The sequence below is a fragment of the Peromyscus californicus genome, unplaced genomic scaffold, assembly GCF_007827085.1.
Source record: "Peromyscus californicus insignis strain IS unplaced genomic scaffold, ASM782708v3 Scaffold_4__1_contigs__length_199733344, whole genome shotgun sequence".
In the NCBI taxonomy this organism is placed as follows: Eukaryota; Metazoa; Chordata; class Mammalia; order Rodentia; family Cricetidae; genus Peromyscus; species Peromyscus californicus.
This window is the reverse complement of record NW_026294562.1, coordinates 64,437,496-64,456,925: the sequence shown is the minus strand read 5'-3', so window position 1 is coordinate 64,456,925 and position 19,430 is coordinate 64,437,496. Positions and strand designations below refer to the sequence as shown.

Genomic DNA, 19,430 nt, shown 5'->3' with positions numbered 1-19,430 from the left:
GGTTATGTCTCCGAGGGCATTTGCAGAAAGATTTATCTAGGCAGGACAGGAGAAGGGGGATCCCCACTCTGAAGGTGAATTTAAATGAAAAGGAGCCAGCTGAGTATCCACATTCATCTCTCTCTCTGCTTTCTGACCTTGGATGCAATTTGACCGGCTGTCTCAAGCTCCCGTGCTCATCCCTTCCCCACCGTGAAGCCAGAGTAGACTCATCCTTCATTTGCCTTTTCTGGGGATATTTTGGTACCAGCAATGATAAAAGTGATTAATACCCTTTCTGTCTGTGGTATTCAGAAGTGCTACCACCACAGACATGGTGAGCCAGGCACACCAACATGTATCTCACCCTGTACTATCTGCCATAGCTGCCCCAATGAAAAGGAGAAGTTGGTCCCATCTGCCAGAGTGTGAAAGCCTGCATGAGCTGGATGCAGTCCCATGAACATGTCAAGAGAAATGGGAGGCTCCCTCATGGTATGGAACTCCCACAAGCTAAATACCTTCCCAGTCTCCCCATCCACCTTCATGGGTCACCAGCCTGACACCCTTGTTCTTTGTGTCCCAGCAATGCCTTCTCAGTCCCCCGGAGCTGTCACTCAAAACCAGTCCCTTCATTCAGCCTCGTGACTAAGTCAACCACAGCCACAGAACCTCTCCTGCTTGGCTACTCACAGGTCACTGAGCCAAGACTTGGAGAAGCCAAGGTCTGACATCAGATGCTTGAAGTTCTACACCACTTCCCCTTCATCCCTAGAGTTAGTCCATCCCATTCTCAGGTACCAGGCCCAAAGAAGCATCATCCCCCAAAATGCATACTGGGAATCATGTAGAGGGCCCTTCTCATCAAACTGCCTCTGGTTATCCATTTATCCGTGGTTGCAGCTGCTGCAAATTCCACTCGCATCCCCTCACTTCCTCCAGACAATCCAAACTGTGCCACTTCCTGCCTGGGTACCTGCTACCACAGCCAGGCCACTTTATAGTCCACTCACTCTACCCACAGTGGCCCATATAACACCATGTAAACCTGTGGAGTTTCCAAACCCATCTCCAAATGGGTCTCACATAAATCTCCCCTTGCAACATCACCCTCCTAGTACGATGCTGCATTGATTCTTCTAGTTCTGAGAGCATCAATGTATTTGTCATTTCAGGGCCTCTGCAGCAGCAATCCCTCTGCTTGAAGGACCTTCCTACTGTCACCACACCACCCAAGGCCTAATCCTTGGGCATCTCAAAAGAATGAATGAAATTCCAGAAAGAATGAGACACTGACCTCCTGCTCCATAGAATGAGACACACTCCTCCAGCTCCAGCTCCAGTTTATCTCAGCCCTTATCATGTTCAGGAATTGCCTGATATGTCTACTATTTATCACCTATATGCCCATGGGGGCAAGAACCTGATAGATCATCATATTATGGACATTGCAAGATACACGTTCAGTAAACAAGTGGATGGCTGCCATCCCCCCTTGGGAATCTGAGCAAGGATGGTCAGACGTGCTGTTCCACCTTAGAATCAGTGACAGTTTCTCTCACTAACTGACTTGTACTGCCAGTGACCTCATCTCCCACAAAGGGTAGCAGGGCCTTAAGTACAATCTTGCAACAAAGTGGGGTCTGTGGTAACCCTTGGCACACTTTATGGGATCAGTAGCTGGCCCTGAGGCCAAACCCTATGTAACTGAAATGTTAAGAATTCCTCTGCCCTTTAGTAAACATACAGGGCTCTGGGAGAGGGGAGAGCTGTAGCTGGGGCAATGTCTTGATAGCTCACCCCAAGGTGTTTTCTGGAAACTACATCAAGTCATTCCAGGTCAATGGGGACTAGTTGGCCACTGCAGCACACTAGCCCAATGTGAGCAGCATTAAGATGCAGGTGACAGGGAGAGTCACACCTAGGAATGTATACAGTCCCACAGGGCTCCGGAGGACACTCTTGGGGAAGGAGTAAGCTAAGGCTATGCTTAACTAGTCATCAGCTGTTCTATCTTCAAACACCCAGGGTCGACCAGAGATGCCAATGAGCTTCAGAGGCACAGCTGTCATCCATGCCAAACATCCACATAAAGACAGTCACCCTCTCCATGGTGACCTAGACCCCCAGTCCCTCTGTCTGGTAGCTAGAGGAGTTAGTATCCATTATAGGGGTTGTAGGGAGGATGGGCGAAGTTGAGCAGGTCAGGCATATATGACTGTTACCTTCATTCCTGACACGTGGGACGGTGGACATTGCAGGACCTCCTGCCCTCTGACACTTTCAGGCCATCCAGCGGCCTAGTGGCCTCTGCAACCCTGGGGGTTTAGTACAGTGATTGACACTCCTGGAAAGGTGTTTGAAGTAAACAGATGTGGAAACTCTCAGCAACCCTTATAAGAAATTTAAATTAGATTTGGGAAGAAACAATGAAGAGTTTGACCCAAATGTGAAGAAAACGAAACCATCTCATCACAACCCGAGCATCTCTTCATTATTTTAATTACTAACTCATGTTCATTGTACAAATTAATGGGTTTCATGGTGACATTTCTATACATGTACATACCGTGTTTTGGTTGTTCTCATCCACCCTCTAATTCTCATTCCTTCCTTCCCCTCCCCCTGATCCCCTTTCTTAATAATCCATTTTTTATTTTCCAACCATTTATTTCTGCTTTTTTGTTTCTATGTATAACAAAAATTGTGATTTTTTTTTGTCTTTCTGAGTCTGGCTTATTTCACTTAACATAATGCTCTTCAGTTCTATCTGTTTGCCCACAAACATGATTCTGCTCTGTTTATGGCTGAATAATACTACACTTTGTATATATACCACATTTTCTTTATCTACTCACTCACTGATGGGAACCTAGAGCAGTCCCATAATCTGCCCCTTGGTAATAGTACTTCAATAAACATGGGAATGCAGGTATCTGTTTTGCATGCTGACTCCACTTCCTTCACATAAATATCCAGGAGTGGAACTGGATTACATGAGAATTCTGTTCCCAGTGTTTTGAGAAACTCCACACTAATGTCCACGGTGGTTAAACTGATTACATGCCCATCAGCAGTGTATAAGAGTTGCTTTTTCCCACATCCTCACCAGCATTTGTTGTTATTTGCTTTCTTGATGGTAGCCTTTCTGAGTGAAGTGACATGGATTCTTAATGTAATTTTGATTGGCAATCAACTGAAGGCTAATGGTATTGAGTATTTTTTATATATTTATTAGCCTTTTGTACTTTTTTATTAATCGTGTGTGTGTGTTTGTGTGTGTGTGTGTGTGTGTGTGTGTGTGTGTGTGTGTATACAAAGTGTGTACACCTTTGTACATAAGAGCGCAGGTGTGGGAGTCAGAGGGTTACCTCAGGGTTCTGTCCTCATCTTCCACTTTTTTCGAGACAGTCTCTCATCAGGGTTTACGTAGGTTCTGGGCAGTTGAACTCAGGCCCTCTTGTCTGCACACCCAGTGCTCCTTGCGCCATCTCTGAGCCATTTCTGCTGTCCCATTTGTATTTCTTCCTTTGATTAGCGTCTGTCTAGATCATTTGTTCATTGGTTGATTAGATTCCGTATTCTTTGATCGTTAACTTTCTGGGTTCTTGGTATATTTTGGATAGTAATCCCCTGTCAGATAGCAGAAAAGTATTTTCCCCAATATCTAAGATGTTTCTTCACTCTGTTTGTTTCCTTTGATGTTGAGGAGCTTTTAAACCTCCTGGAATCCTGTTTGACAGTTCTTGAGCTGGGACCCATTAAGTAAACAAAACTGACCTTGAATTTACAGCAGTTCTGCTTCGGCCTTTGGGGCATTGGGATTGCAAGTTTGAACCACCTTGTCATCCAGCGCTTTCTTACCAATCTCCACTATCTTACCCAGCAATTTTTATATCTTGCCATCTAGTGTATGACTCAGCGATTTGGTTCTAACTGATCCACCAAACAGAAAGTCAAACATATGCATGCACACACCCAGCCTGGTGCACCAAAAGGTCAGAGCAGTTTTATCTTAAGGGTCGAGACTCTGGCATCATCCAAACACCTATCAAGTAGTAGTCAATAGTAGCTGTGGTTTTCAGAATGGAGTACTGGTTAGGATGAAGAGCAAAGAGCTACAGGGCAAAGTGGCAGCACTAATAAATCTCCCAGCTGTGCAGATGAAAGAGGCAGATGCAAAGAAATGCACTCACCAGGCAGCAGGCTCTGTGAGGCTCAGGAAAAGTTAACGGACAATAGCAAAATGAAGACTGTGCTCTGTTGTTGGTTGGTCTTTAGTCTTTTGGGGGGACCCACCACCCAGCTCCCAAATTAATCACACATGGAGGCTTATTCTTAATTATGAATGCCCGGCCTCAGCTTGGCTTAGTTTCTTGCCAGTTTTCCTTAACTTATCCCATCTACCTTTTGCCTCTGGGCTTTTCCTGTTCTCTTACTTCTGTAAATCTTACTCTTACTCCATGGCTGGCTGTGTAGCTGGGTGACTGGCCCCTGGAGTCCTCCTCCTTCTCTGGCTGATCCAGCTCTCTTTCCAGATTTCTCCCTCTATATATTCTCTCTTTCTGCCAGCCCTGCCTATCCTTTCTCCTGCCTTGCTATTGGCCAGTTCTTTATTAGACCATCAGGTATTTTACACAGGCACAGTAACACAGCTTCACAGAGTTAAACAAATGCAACATAAAAGTAACACACCTTACAATATTCGACTACAGTGCTCACCAAGAGTCAGGAACCTTAAGCATAGAAAACCCAATGGTGTGACAGAGATCACATGACTGGTGGAAGATGCACAGAGCTGGGCACCTATAAAAGCTCAGTAGATGATGAGTTGGAAGAAGGGAATTGTTGCTATGTAAACTACGCCTCAATAGAGATAACTTTTTTAAAGATCAAAATAGTCTGGCCCCTTAATCTCAGGGCTTCAGAGGCAGAGGCAGGCTGGTTGCTATCAACTCAAAGCTAGCCTGGTTTATATAGTGATTTCTAGGACAGTCAGAGCTACATAAAGAGACTCTGTCTCAAAATGATGATGAGGAGGAGGAGGAGGATAATGATGGTGATGATGATGGTGATGATATGATGATGATGATGATGACATGAATTCACAGGGTTAGGCAGAGAAATGGTTCAGCAGGTAAAAGCACTTGACACAGAAGATTATGAATTGAGTTCAGTCCACCAAACCCATGTAAAAGGCTGGGTGTGCTAGCCTGCATCTGTAATTCTGGCACTTCTACTTCGAGATGGCAGGCGGAGACAGGAAGACCAGCTAGAAGCTCACCAGCCAGCTAGCCTGGAATATACAGCACAGTGGCAGAAACAAGAGAGGCCATGCTTCAACGAGGTGAAAAGTGAGGATTGACTCTTGAAATTTGTCCTGTGACCTCTGTCTATGCACCATGGCATGCATGTGCCTGCACTCACACATACACATAGCAAAAGTAATTAATTTGATTGCTAGATCAAATTTCTAAAATGACTTAACAATATGAAATCAGGCTTGGGGGATGCCTCAGTGGGTAGAGCATTTAATGCTGTGCAAGCCTGAGGAACTGAGTTCAAATGTCCACAGCCTAAGTAAAATATCCAGGTGCAGCGGCAAGTGCTTGGAATCCCAGCACCTCCAGAGGTATAACACTCAAGACTGACCTCTGGCCTGCACACACAGATACTTAACATACATATGCATCTATACACACAGAGCATGTGCCTACAAATAAATACACAAACACACATAAAAATAATGGAAAAGAAATTATTTTAAAGGTGATTGAGGACCCTGGTGTGTTTTGGCTCACATGGCTTAAGTCCTGATGTTGGATTATAAGTTAAAGCTAGAACATTTTCACTATTTATTGGTTCACTTATTGATTCTTATAAAATTACAATATAAAACCCATTTTAGGGTAACATTTTTATGACAAATAATTTTCCAAATTGAAAAAAAATACTATGGACAATATCTTGCTTGCAAATATATACAAGTCTCTTCCATTGGGGCTAAAGGCCTGAACCACCATACCCAGCTTGACTGAATTCCTTTTGTAAGTTGATTTCCATCAAGTATTATAGGCAAAGAAGAGGCATTGCCTATGCCCCTTTGCCTCCAGCTTCCTCTGAACTTGCAGCCAGATGCAGTGGGCTTCTCCTGGAGCATCCATAGCCCAGCCCCACTTGGCTCAGCAGGTTCCTGGTCCAGGATGCTCCTGCACTAGAGATGCAGGGCTATGAGACAGGCTGTCTTTGGGATGCTCTGCAGCTGAAGCTTGTTGTTGCCTTCCCAGTCTCTGACTTGTCTGTCACCATGGTTTCCAACACACCCTGGGCTAGAACTTCTTTCTCCCTTTCATATTTCTTTTCTAACAATGTGAATTGAAAGGCTAGGGGTGTTGTGCTAATGGTGTCATCTGAACTGAGGTGTGGACTTTAAGAGATGGTGGACCTCATGGTAGTCTCATTAATGTATTTATGGCCAATCTTTCATGGCATGCTATTCAAGTTGCCCTTAAATAATGTATTATTATTATTATTATTATTACTATTATTTATTACTATGTGTGTATGGTTGAAGAGGGCACATGAAACAACATATTATCTCTCCTTCCACTTTTTTGTGGGTTCTAGAGATTGAACTTGGATCATCAGGCAAGCACTTTACCTCTGAGGCATCTCATCCTTTCTCTGTCAAGTTTTGTCAACTTGACACAGACCTAGACTTATCTAGGAAGAGAGAACCTCAACTGAAGAATTACCTCCATCAGACTAGGCTTGTCTATGGGGCATTTTCTTGATTGCTAGTTGATGTAGGAGTGTCCAGCTGGCTGCAGACAGTGCCATCCTGGGCAGGTGGGCCTGGGATGGATAATAAAAGGAAGCTGAATGTGTGCCTAGGAATGAGACAGTAAGCAGTATCCCTTGTTCCTGCCTCCAGTTCCCGCCACAGCTTCCCCCATTGTTTAAGCACAGCAGCCTCGTGCAGACACACGCTTAGGGAAGGAAGGGTGTTACGGAGCCCTCCAACAGCTGTGGATGTTCCCTGACACATGACACGCCTCCCTGCAGACTGACTCAGTGAAGGTCATTGTAGACTTCAACACAGAATTAACGGACTACTCCTGCCCTATCTGTCTTGCACTTGTCTTAATCCCTTTGAGATGAGGACTGTGGCTTTGTGTTGACATACCAGGTCTGTTTTGAACTTGTTTTGTTTTGCTTAATGTTTGTTAACTCACCACTGATTTGGCCAGGAAAGTTACTGAGCATTGAGCAGCCTTCATATGTGCTGGGACAGACACCATTTATCCACAAGTCTAATTTTTGCCTGAAAGCTCAAAATCCATCATTGGCAACAAGAGCTGTTGGCTCTCTTCCTCAGAGTAACAAGTTCCCACTGCTCATTTGGAGAAAACATCTGACCACCAGGAAGCCTGGATTAAGACTTTCTCTGCCAGTCCCTCATTCAGATACAAATCATTAAGAAGAAAACCAGGGGACTAGGGAGATGGCTGTAGGAGCACTGATGACTCTTACAAAGGACTTAGTTTGAATTCCCAGAACCACATGGCAGCTCACGAACTCCAGTTCCAGGGAATCCAACACCCTCTCTGGCCTCCACTGTCACCAGGGACACATATGGTACACAGATATACATTCATGCAAAACATTCACACTAAAAAAAATAATCAAAGAAGAAGAAAACCAGCACATCTGTGCAGCCCAGCACTGCCCATCCTGCTCAGGGTCAGTGATGGCAGCACTGGCATGGATCTCACAGGCACAGAAGCTGCTGCATGCTCTTTCTCTTCTGCTGTGGGAACCACTAGCACTGTGTGTTGTCAAGGATTAAGACAAAAATTAGTCACTCTAATTGCTGCTGGCCTCTGGCCTCTGTGTTGTGTGTGTGGCTCTGAAGAGGATGACATGGAATTCCACAGCAGATGCTGCCTTGGTCCCACTTGGGCATCCATACTTTCCCATGGTGGTCTTTGCCCCGTTGGTCAGCAGCAGCAGCAATACTCATGGCAACAGCTATTTTCTAAGTGCTATAATGAGCAATTTTACTCCCTCCCCACTCCTTTCCACCTCTTTCTCCTTCCCCTCACCCCCCACCCATGCCAAGTTCATCAGTGAGTAGTGAGGGGTCTTAAGTCTCCCAAGAGCAAGAGATTGGAAATTCTATTTATTCCAACGACACTGTTCAAAGCTACCAGCTTTAAAACTACATTAGCACACCCAACAGATGTCCCTCTAGGAGAAACGTGGGTAGCCACAGGAAGTCAAAGGCTATAGCCACAGAAGCAGACTTCTCCAATACAGCATTTGTGGAGAGAGCAGTGTGTCATCCCTTCCCCTCACAACTGGATGCTTCATGGGCTCCTTCAGCTCCACACTCCCCTCCCTGATCCCTAGGCTCATGAAGATTTCGGCACCAATATCATGGTAGGGGCCAGCATATGTGGACCAGAGAGGGCCTTACCCTCCTACAGGAGCAGGTGGGAACCTCTGAGTCCTGGGAACTTTGTCCTTCAAAGTTACATGGGTCACCAGCTACAAGAAGTATTCCCTTGACCAGCCCCAAAAGTATACTGTTGCTGCTTTGACTGTCAACCATGACAACAACTGAGGTAGAAGAAGATGAGACACCTTGGCCACCTGGGCTACTCCTGTTCTCGGCATCTTTCTGACTGCCCAAACTGGGCATCTTCCATGAAGAAGAAGGCATTCTAGAGGCAGACAGTATAGGCAGCTAACAATCTAACTAGAATCCAGACTCTGAGGTCACTCTGTGCCTGTTACCCCCACCATAAAAGGGAGATGACCATAGGGCCTTCATCAGAGGGTGTATTTGACATTTTTCCAGCCAGTTCACTGAACTTCCACATCAGAGGAGCCGTTTCTCCTGGGTGGGGAGAAGCTTGTGGGTTTACTGCCCACAGATAGGTTCTCATTCTGAGACAGCAGCAGCTCCCTAGTCCCAGATTTTCTTATCTTTCCTTCAAGCCATGGCAGGAAAATAATGAGAAGCCAGAGAAATAAGAATGAGAAAAAGAAAGCCGTGTGTAGTTTAATCCCAGAACTCAGGGGCCAGAGGCAGGTAGATCTCTGTGAGTTCGAGGCCAGCAAGGTCACATAGTCCGTTCCATGACAGCCAGGCCTACATAAGTGAGATCCTGTCTCAAAAAACAACAAAAATGAAAGAAGACTGTTGAGATTTGGGATTGAAAACCAAACTGCCAGGCTGTTCTACAGATGCAGCTCAGATCCCTCCAGAGGCACACACCAAGGCAGAGTGCTGTGCGGAGACTGCAATGCAAAACCGTGGGCCAGAGAGGGCTGCAAATGCACAGTAAGCCCCACCAACTAAAGGAAAATCCCCACCCCAATCCCCCTTAAAGCCCAGGCCCCAACGTTCCTGGAAGTCACTTGTACAACTCTTGAAGGTTGTGGAAGAAAAAGTGGCTGGCCCCAGCCCCAGACAGCCTGTGACTGCAAAAACAAAAACGGATGCACAAACAAAAACAAACAGGCAACAGACCAACCCCTGCTGCTGCTGTTCTAAAGGCAACTTATCTAGAAAACAGCTTACTTCTCCTCTTCCGCCTCAGACAAAACCTGGCCCTCCTCCTCCTTCCTTAGCTATACCGCATGCACGCATGCATGCACACGCATGCACACGCACGCATACACACACACACACACACACACACACACACACACACACACACACACACACACTGTGTATTTTGCACTCTCTCAAATCCTGTTACAAAGTCAGTCTGCTCTTGTAGAGGTCAGTCTGAATTTTCATTTTTTATTTCCTCCTATGAACTTAATTCCTTACACCTACAGTTCTGACACATCCCTTCAAGACCCAGATTCAAGTTCAGTTTAGCAGAGCAAATCTAGAGACTACGGCCTCCTAGGACAGCAGAAGAGACCATTCCTGCAGAAGAAAGTAGAGGTTGGCCTGGATCCTTGACCTCTTCATTCTAGATTTCACCTGCTGCCTCCCAACCATCACTCCTCAGTGACATGCAGGCTTTCACTCTGTACAGAGCCCCAGGAGGGGATCCTTAGTCCACAGTGATATACAGACCCTCAGCCTCCCCCATGAGGGGACTCCCCAGCAAGAGGCTAGGAAAAATGACCCCAAAGACGGCACAGCATCTGCTAGGAGGCTGATCCTAGGTACCCAGTGTCACCCTTGGACAGACAGAGATGGACTATGCTTCTGAGAAGATGGGGTGGGAAGAGAAGGCAAAGGACACGTGGAAAGCAAGGGGAGCAGACCCTAGTAGGGTAATGAGGGATGGCAGAGTCGGAAGACAATCTCCTGAAAACCAAGCCATGATAAGCCCAGCTTACTGTCTACAACTCAGAGTCTAAGACAAGAGAGCAAGCACCCATGAACCAGCAGAGTTCAGAAAGCCCAAGTCACCAACAGGGTGAGGAATGGAACCAAAGACACAAATGCTGAATAAAATACACCAGCCCCAGCTGGGTCCTGGTTCAATGGAAAGATCCATAAACTATGGATCTGCTCTGGGGGTGATGTGAGTATGGCCGTCTATGATCTTATTTACTGTTAATTTTGTTATGGAGATTAACAGCATTCAGATTCCCCGGGAAGACACTGTCATCTTCAGAAGACACAGACAAAGATATATCTAGGAAAGAATTGCTCTGGGGGCCACTTTCAAACAGCTGGACAACAAGAAAAGTACATACTCGGACAAAAGAAGCAAAGATAGCTGTCTTAGGGTTTCTATTGTTGGAAAGAGACACTATGACCATGGCAACTCTTATCAAGGAAAACATTTAACTGGGGTGGCTTACAGTTTCAGAGGTTCAGTCCATTATTATCATGGTGGGACACAGTGGTATGCAGGCAGACATGGTGCTGGAGAAGTAGCTGAAAGTCCTACATCTTGCAGGCAACAGGAAGTGGTCTGAGACACTGGTGGCATCTTGAACATATATGAGAGCTCAAAGCCCACCTCCACAGTGACACACTTCCTCCAACAAGGCCACACCTATTCCAACAAAGCCACATCTCCCTATAGTGCCACTCCCTTTGGGGTCCATTTTCTTTCAAACCACCACAGTGCCCAAGCTTCACTTAGGTGGGATCTCCAGCCCTGCTTCTGCCTTGCCCAGGAGCCTGGAGTTTCTACTAGTGAAGGGCTGGAGCAAGAGCTGGCATTTCTTTTTTTCTTTTCTTTTTTTTTTTTTTTGAGACAAGGTTTCTCTGTGCCTTTCCTGGAACTCACTCTATAGTCCAGGCTGGCCTTGAACTCACAGAGATCCACCTACCTCTGCCTCCTGAGTGCTGGGATTAAAGGCGTGCGCCACCACCGCCCGGCTGAGCTGGTATTTCTTAAACACTGATTCTCCTCCTGACCACACAGACAAGGCCACTGTCAGTCTCACCAGAGAGTGAAGACTGGGATATGAACTGCACTGTGAATTACAGGGAGGGCTTCCAGAACATCTCTACCACAGCAGGAGACTCTGAGACCATCTCCACTCCCAGCAGCTATTCTGGACACTTGCTACCCAACCTCCCTCTATCCCATAGTGAAGCACAGCAGGGTCAGCATTCCCCAGAGCAACTCAGGACAGCCTGAGTGCTTACCAAAGGCAGGAAGCTGAAAGTACTTGATAGCTCAGCCCAGAGCTGGGCAGCAGCCTCCTTCCCTCTGAGACCATAGCAGACAGGCACATGAACTGCAGATCATGGGCAAATGAAGGGGGTCAAAGGTCAGAGAAGCCCCTCTAAATGGCAACAGGACAGGAGAGCCATGCCTGGAGTGGACAGTTATCCTGGGAAGGGTGTCAGAGCTCTAGCCTCATTCAAGCCCTGCTGTGTTGGAATAAGGAAAGGTAGGACAGAGTCTGTATGCTATGCTCCCCAGATGTCATAGTCACTGTCCTATTGCTGTAAAGGAACACCATGACCAAGGCAACTCTTAGAAAAGAAAGCATTTGATTGGAGGTTTGCTTACACTTTCAGAGAGTTGGTCCATTGTCCTCATGGTGGGGACATTGGCACCGTGGCATTCATGGCACTGGTGTGGGCTTTTGAAACAAGCCCACCCCCAGCACATACTGCCTCCAATAAGGTCACACCTAGTCCAACAAGACCACACCTCCTAATCCTTCTCAAATAGTGTCACTCCCTGATGACTAAGCATTCAAATGTATAGGCCTATTCAAATGTATAAGCCTATGGAGGCCATTCTTATTCAAACTACCACACCATGGAAGGTTCTGATATGGCCTTTAGAATAGGGACCAAATGCCTAGGATGTCTGTGACAGTGTCTCAGAGGAATGAAGTACTCCCCAGATCAATGCTGAGTCTTCAGTGTCTTAGCACCCACCTGATCCTTAGCAGGTGATCAGAAATTACCCAACGGCCAAGGATGGACTTCAGATGATAGAGGTGTAGGTACTTGATAAGTATTCACTGCATTGGGGGTGGTTGGCTGATGGCTCAGAGCTCCCCCAGCCCAGATCCCAGATGTACAATTGGCCTATGCAGTGTGGAGCCTCCAAGGAGCCTCACTGGATCCTGCTGCTGGTCCTGAGCCACAACTTCCAAGGCTGAGAGAGAGGAAAGGGAGAACATTGGCCCGGGACTGGAGGACACAGAGTCGTCCCTCTCCAGGGGCTACGTGAGGTCCACAAGACTTGGAAACTGGGCAGCATCAGCTGGACCAGTCTGTGGGCCCTGCCCTCCATCAGCTAGTCTCTGGAGAGCCCCTTTATCAGCCCTTCCCAGAGCTCTGAGGTACTCCTAAGGCAGCCCCACCCAGTGTTCAAATTCTCCTAATGAGAGCTGTTGGTTCCCAGGCATTGACAATGCTGCTGAGAGAGAATAGGAAATGACACTTGGTAATTGAGTCTCTTGGGACCTTGGTTCTGAATTCTTTTCTTCACAGGCTATTCTGCTCCTGTTAGAAGTTGAGGAAACCTCCTCTGCCATTCACAAGGCCAACACCCACATCTCTTGAGGTCCACACTTCAGTTCAGATGACGCCATTAGCACAACACCCCTAGCCTTTCAATTCACATTGTTAGAAAAGAAACATGAAAGGAAGAAAGAAGTTCAAGCCCAGGGTGTGTTGGAAACCATGGTGACAGACAAGTCAGAGATTGGGAAGGCAACAACAAGCTTCAACTGCAGAGCATCCCAAAGACAGCCTGTCTCATAGCCCTGCATCTCTAGTGCAGGAGCATCCTAGACCAGGAACCTGCTGAGCCAAGTGGGGCTGGGCTATGGATGCTCCAGGAGAAGCCCACTGTATCTGGCCATAAGTTCAGAGGAAGCTGGAGGCAAAGGGTCATGAGTAATGACACTGAACAAGGGCACATGTTCTTTGCCTATAATGCTTGGTGGAAATCAACTTACAAAGGGAACTCAGTCAAGTTGGGTATAGTGGTTCAGGCTTTTAGTTCCTAGGAGACACAGGTAAGAGGATCATGAGTTTGAGGTTATCCTGGGCTACATAACAAGATCCTGACTCAAGAATGCACAAAGAAAGAGTGAAAGTTAGCATCCAAGTCAATGGTAAATGTGACAGTTCTTTACAGTGATGAAGCATAAGAAGCTTCCACTTGGTGTCAGAGAGGAGCCAACGACACCATTTGTTCCATTGACTACAGCTAAATCCTCCACACAGCTGACAGAGCAGCAGCCCGAAGCCTGGTAAACACTGAAAACCTGCAACTGATGGCAAAGATAAAACACGGTGTATGCCACACAGCAGTGAATGCCCTGCCTTGCTTCCTCCCATCTCCTGGTTATTCTCAGGGTGGCCCAAATCCCCAGGTTACACAGTAAGTTCAGACAATAGAGACTCACAGCCTGAGACCAGATGGCCAGGGCTGCCATCCCTCTGCCATCATGCCCCAGGTAGAAATGCCAATCCCACGGGGTAGCGTAGACCAGAGTCACCACACTCTCTGAGGCACACCCAAGTGAGAGCATATTCAATATCACAGGGAGGTGGAAATGTTGGCTTTCTGGCCAGAGACCAGGTGGAGGGGCCTGAGAGAGTGTGCTATATCTCAAGAAAATGAAATAGGTCAGCATAAATCTAGCAAAATAAATAAAAGATCTATACGCCAAGAACTATAAAATTCTTGTGAAAGAAATCAAAGAAGACCTAAATAAATAGAAAAGCACACCACAGCCATGGCTTGGAACACCAAATTTAGTTAAGATGCCAACTTTCTCCAAAGTGACCTGTAAATTTAACACAACTCCAAATAAATTTCCAGCACTGCTTCCTGTAGACATACAGATCTTGCAGTTGTACTGATGCCATACTAAAATATGTATTATGGTAGAGCAAAATATTTTTGGAAAAAGAAAACAAAGTTGGCAGATGTGTGTTGTCAAATTCTGATTTACCACAAAGCCATAATGATTAAGATTACATCACATTGTGAAAGACACAGATCAGGGGCTGGAGAGATGGCTCAGAGGTTAAGAGCACTGGTTGCTCTCTTCCAGAGGTCTTGAGTTCAGTTCCCAGCAACCACATGGTGACTCACAACCACCTAGAATGAGATCCAGTATCTTCTTCTGGCATGCAGGCATACACTGTATATATAATAAATAAACAAATCTTAAAAAGAAAAAAAAAAGGCCAGGTGGTGGTGGTGCATGCCTTTAATCCCAGCACTCAGGAGGCAGAGCCAGGAGGATCTCTGTGAGTTTGAGGCCAGCCTGGTCTACAGAGCAAGATCCAGGCACCAAAACTACACAGAGAACCCCTGTCTCGAAAAACCAAAAAGAAAGAAAGAAAGAAAGAAAGAAAGAAAGAAAGAAAGAAAGAAAGAAAGAAAGAAGAAGGAAGGAAGGAAGGAAGGAAGGAAGGAAGGAAGGAAGGAAGGAAGGGAGGAAGGAAGGAAGGAAGGACAGAGAGACACAGATCAAACAGACCGGCACAGAGATGGTCAATTAATCTTGACAAAAGTGCAAAGCTGATACAATGGGAAAGGACAATCTTTTCAGCAGATGTTTCTGAAATAATTAGACCATCCACACACAAGAAAAACTATGGGACCCAACCTACTTTACACTTTATAAAAACCAAGGGCAGGAAAGATGACTCAGCAGGCGAAGGTGCCTATTGCCAAGACTGAGGATGTGCTCACACATGCATGTACACACACACACACACACACACACACACACATAAATGTAAAAATAAATAAAGCATCTAATTAGGCTATAGGCTTACATTAGAAACTATGAAAGTTTCAAAAGAACACAGGAGAAAAATATAATCTTTATGTTAGCAAACCGTTATTGAATGAGACCCCAAACTCCTAATCCCTACAAAGTTGATGAACAGTAGAACATAAAATTAGGAATATCTAACTTTTAAAGGGCATATAAGAGAGGCTGGAGATGCTCACTGGGTAACAGCACTGGCTTCTCTTCCAGAGGACCTAGGCTCAATTCCTTGCACCCACACACCATCTGTAACTCCAGGTCTATGAGGTCCAATGCCCTCTTCTGGCTTTTGTGGGCATCAGGCACACATGTGGTACAAATACATGCAGCCAGGCAAAACACTCATACACATAAAATAACAAAATAATAATTGAAAGGCACATAAGAGGAGAAAAAGACAAGTCACAGACTGCAAGAAATGTTCATACGTAGCACATCTGATAAAGGATTCAGTCATAAGAAATCCACCCACTGTTAGCTGGTGGTGGTGCATGCCTTTATTCCCAGCACTCAGGAGGCAGAGGCAGGCAGATTTCTGAGTTTGAGGCTAGCCTGATCTACAGAGCAAGTTCTAGGACAGCCAGGGAGGGCTACGCAGAGAAACCTTGTTTTTAAAAAAAAAAATGAAAGAAAAAGAAGAAATCTAGCCATCTAGCCACCCAGCTTTTTTTTCTCGTGTGTGTGTGTGTGTGTGTGTGTGTGTGTGTGTGTGTGTGTGTGTTAAGTACTTGCTAGTGTAGGTGTGTTCATATATAGGTATAGAGGTCAGAGTAGATATTGTATATCTTTTCTGGATAACTCTCCACTTTTATGTTTTGAGACAGGGTCTCTCACTAAGCTTGAAGCTCATCGACTTGGCTAGGCTGTCTGTCCAAAGAGTTTCAGGGAGTCTTCCTGTCTTCTCACCTCTCAAGTGCTGGGGTTACAGCCTGCGTTACACACCACCATGCCTAATCTTTTACACAGATTCTAGGGATCCGAACTTGGGCCCTCACATTTATGCAGCAGGCACTTTACCAATCAAGCCATCTCCGCAGACCACCTACCTACCTCTTCCTTAATGACAGAAGGGTTCCATAGACAACTTCCCAGAGAAGATGCACAGATAGCACCATAAATGCATGGGTGAGCCTGCTCTTTCCCTGGAACCCGCTGAGCCATATAGGCAGTGCCCGCCATGGCATCACTTCTTGGTCCCAATGTTTCTCAGGTCTGTCTCTGCTGGGAAACTCTTCCCAGCCGTCATGAGGGCCAGAGTCACAGTGAGTCAGGTTCACGAGTTGAGCTGTGCACAGCTTGGCATGCTCTTCAAAGCCTACAGCAGTGCTGCCCTCCTTGGCCTTTTCTCTGCGGATTTATGAACTTTGGTAAAGTGAGTTAGCAGGAAGGCCAAGTTTATAAAAGGCAGCTGGAGGACACAGGCTTTCTGAACCTGTCCCTTACTGTCACACACTTAGGGAAAGGCACCCTGGTAACAGCTCCTGGACACTCCTGTTCAATTTGGCTTCTCCCTGTCTCCACCATCAGCTGTCATAGAGACCTTTGCAGCAGGCTTGGGGACCTCAATCATAGTGTGCTCTGGTTTGGGCTCACTGTTCTCCATGAAGCCACCTGGGGGTGAGAAGCCAGGATCTGGCCAACCTTTTCTGTACTCAGTAAGCTCCCATCATCTCTGCCTAGACCATGGACAACCTGTAAACTCACACACACACACACACACACACACACACACACACACACACACACGCACACGCACGCACGCACGCACACAAACACACACACACACAACACATGCACACCACACCACACATACACACCACACACACACCACACACACACCACACACACACACACCACACACCACACACACACACACACACACTGCTGCAGCAGGGGCTGCCCCTCCTGCTAAGAGAAGCCACGACTTCTCCAGTCCCAGCCCTCTCTCACCTCTTCAGACCTGACATCTGGTATCGGTCTGCTCCTGGGCAGAGTCTACAGCTGGATGCGTGCAAGTAGCAGTGGTGTTGTCGTCATGAAGGTAGACGTGGTTGGCTTGTGGTCTCACAAGAATGGCGGACCCTGACCTGAGCTCCTTAGCTCTCAACACACTCACAAACCGGGAGCCTGCAAGGGGAAGACAGAGCCTGGAGGGGCAACATGCTTTCTGTGTGCTGTCCCTTTCACAGTGGTACGGCCCTATGGACACTCCACATCTTGGGTGTTTAACATTCCCCTGGCTGTGAACTGAGAACATGCTTATCCTAGGTAACCCTCCTGTCATCTCACTCCTGCCCTGGGCACTGAACTGGCATCGCCACTCACTGCATACCTCATGCTCTGATCTCTCTCTCTCACCTCACTCCCAGGTGGCACCTGCCATTAAAGGCATAGGGGCCCTATGATCATGCCGTTGGAGGACAGAGCTCAGTCATACAGGCTCAACACTGCGGCTGACTAGAAGTGACACCATCTCAGACTATGGGCTAACACAACCTCCTCTTCATGACATTTCTCAGCCTCATGACTCCCCCTGCCTCCTCTCAAGACTAGAACATGATGAGCTTGGGGCGTGCCTTGGCACTGTGTAACATTAGATCACAGCCAGCCATGGATGCTCACAGCCAGACAAAATGGACTGGCTGCCCACAGGGCAAGGTGGTATCTGGACACATGCTTGCACAGGCACTCTACTCCTACCCCTGTGTGGTACCCTGGGGCTCACTCAGCTATTTGCAAAATTGATGTTGGCTGGGACACACAATGCTTAATCTGTTTTGGTTGTCAAGCAGCCCCCCTGTAAGATCAAAGCTCAGTAACTTTGAACATGACCTCTGTGGTATGAGTGTGCATATTCTCTCAGCCATGTGGAGTGATCTTTGGGAGAACTCATCAGCCCGCACCAGGGACAGTTTACCCAATTCTGTCGTGTCCAGCTTTCCATGCTGTGTTCTAACACTTGTCAATCTCAGCTGACATAGTCATTTCCTTCCTGGAGTCCCCTTGAGATATAAAAACACATCAAGTTCAAGGCTCTGTGGTGTGAGCTGACCTCCCTTTATGAAGCCATTTATGAGAAGAGGCCAGTAAAGGCTCCACATACTATCTCACTTAAACCTCCAAAACAATTATTCTCCCCTTTTCCACCAGTGCCTTCACTGGAGTCCCCAGACTCAGCAAGGTTCTTGTCAAGGGTTGATCCTGGGGACCCCAACACTGCCTCCTACCCTAGGGAAAAAAAGTACCCACAACAGCAGGAGAGACCCTGAGAACTGGCCTCTAGGTCACTGTTGCCATCTGTGAAAACTACAGCTGTGTTTCCTGAAACTACCCCTTCCAGTCTAGAAACAGGCTGGTGTCGTCCATTACAGAAGGCAGAGGTGACACAGGGCGACTTCTGAACTGGGCCTCGTGACATGATATTGCTGCTATCTTGTTCAGCGGACCAGTCACACTTGAGCAACTGAGTAAAAGTGTCCCTCGTGTCCCTCCTATGACAGAACCCCGTGTGGCCCTTTGTCAAGCTTCAAGACTTCCCAGCAGCACAGGCGTCAGTCATGGTGCGGCAGAGACCTCCCATGCCCAGTGTTTCTGGTGAACCAGAAAGCATCCTAAAATAACGGCTACGGGTGTGGGCAATTTGTTACACAGCAGCTGCTACCGCCCCACTGCCTGCCACAGCGACTGTTGTGTCTTTCCTTCCGCGCCTGAGGGACGGTGCTTTGGATGAGAGGCTGGAGAAGTCATCTTAACAAGGTTTTGTTCTCTTGAGGCCAGCAGAGGCCAGCAGGGGGAGCCACCAAAGCTCGCAGCCTGGCCAGGACAGGCAGGTGAGTGGTCCTGTTCCACCGCGGCCACTGAAAGCCCCCATCTGAGCTTGAGTCAGTTCTCAGGCTGCTGGGTGACAACAGCCTCAGTGGGTTTCCTGCGATTCTCATCCTCTTTCCCCTCCTTCCCTGTGGCAGCCTTAGGCAGTTTCATATTGACAAGCTAAGTCTGTTTCTGAAAGTTAGGCCTTAATTCAGCGTGGGGAAGGGGGCGCTCGAAGCATTTAACATAGCAGCTTCAGCTGGCGCTCCATTTAGAGGACGCTTATTGTAATAACATGGAGATGTTTCTTCAAGGCTGTTTGACAGGCAATCTCTAGAGGCCATCTTCCCACATCAGTTTTTTTTCCCCTAGAAAAAAAAGATACATGG

At 46.9% G+C, this 19,430-nt stretch overlaps 1 protein-coding gene across 1 annotated transcript in view; it reads right to left on the bottom strand.

Annotated features, from left to right (window-relative positions):
- Nucleotides 1-3,242: 3,242 nt before the first annotated feature.
- LOC128094831 (MAPK-interacting and spindle-stabilizing protein-like) overlaps nt 3,243-19,430 on the bottom strand; it is a 49,336-nt gene continuing 33,148 nt past the window's right edge. Inside the window, exon 5 of the mRNA XM_052713411.1 lies at nt 3,243-19,409. The gene's annotated coding sequence lies outside the window, so the exon portion shown is untranslated. The remainder of the gene's footprint in view (nt 19,410-19,430) is intronic.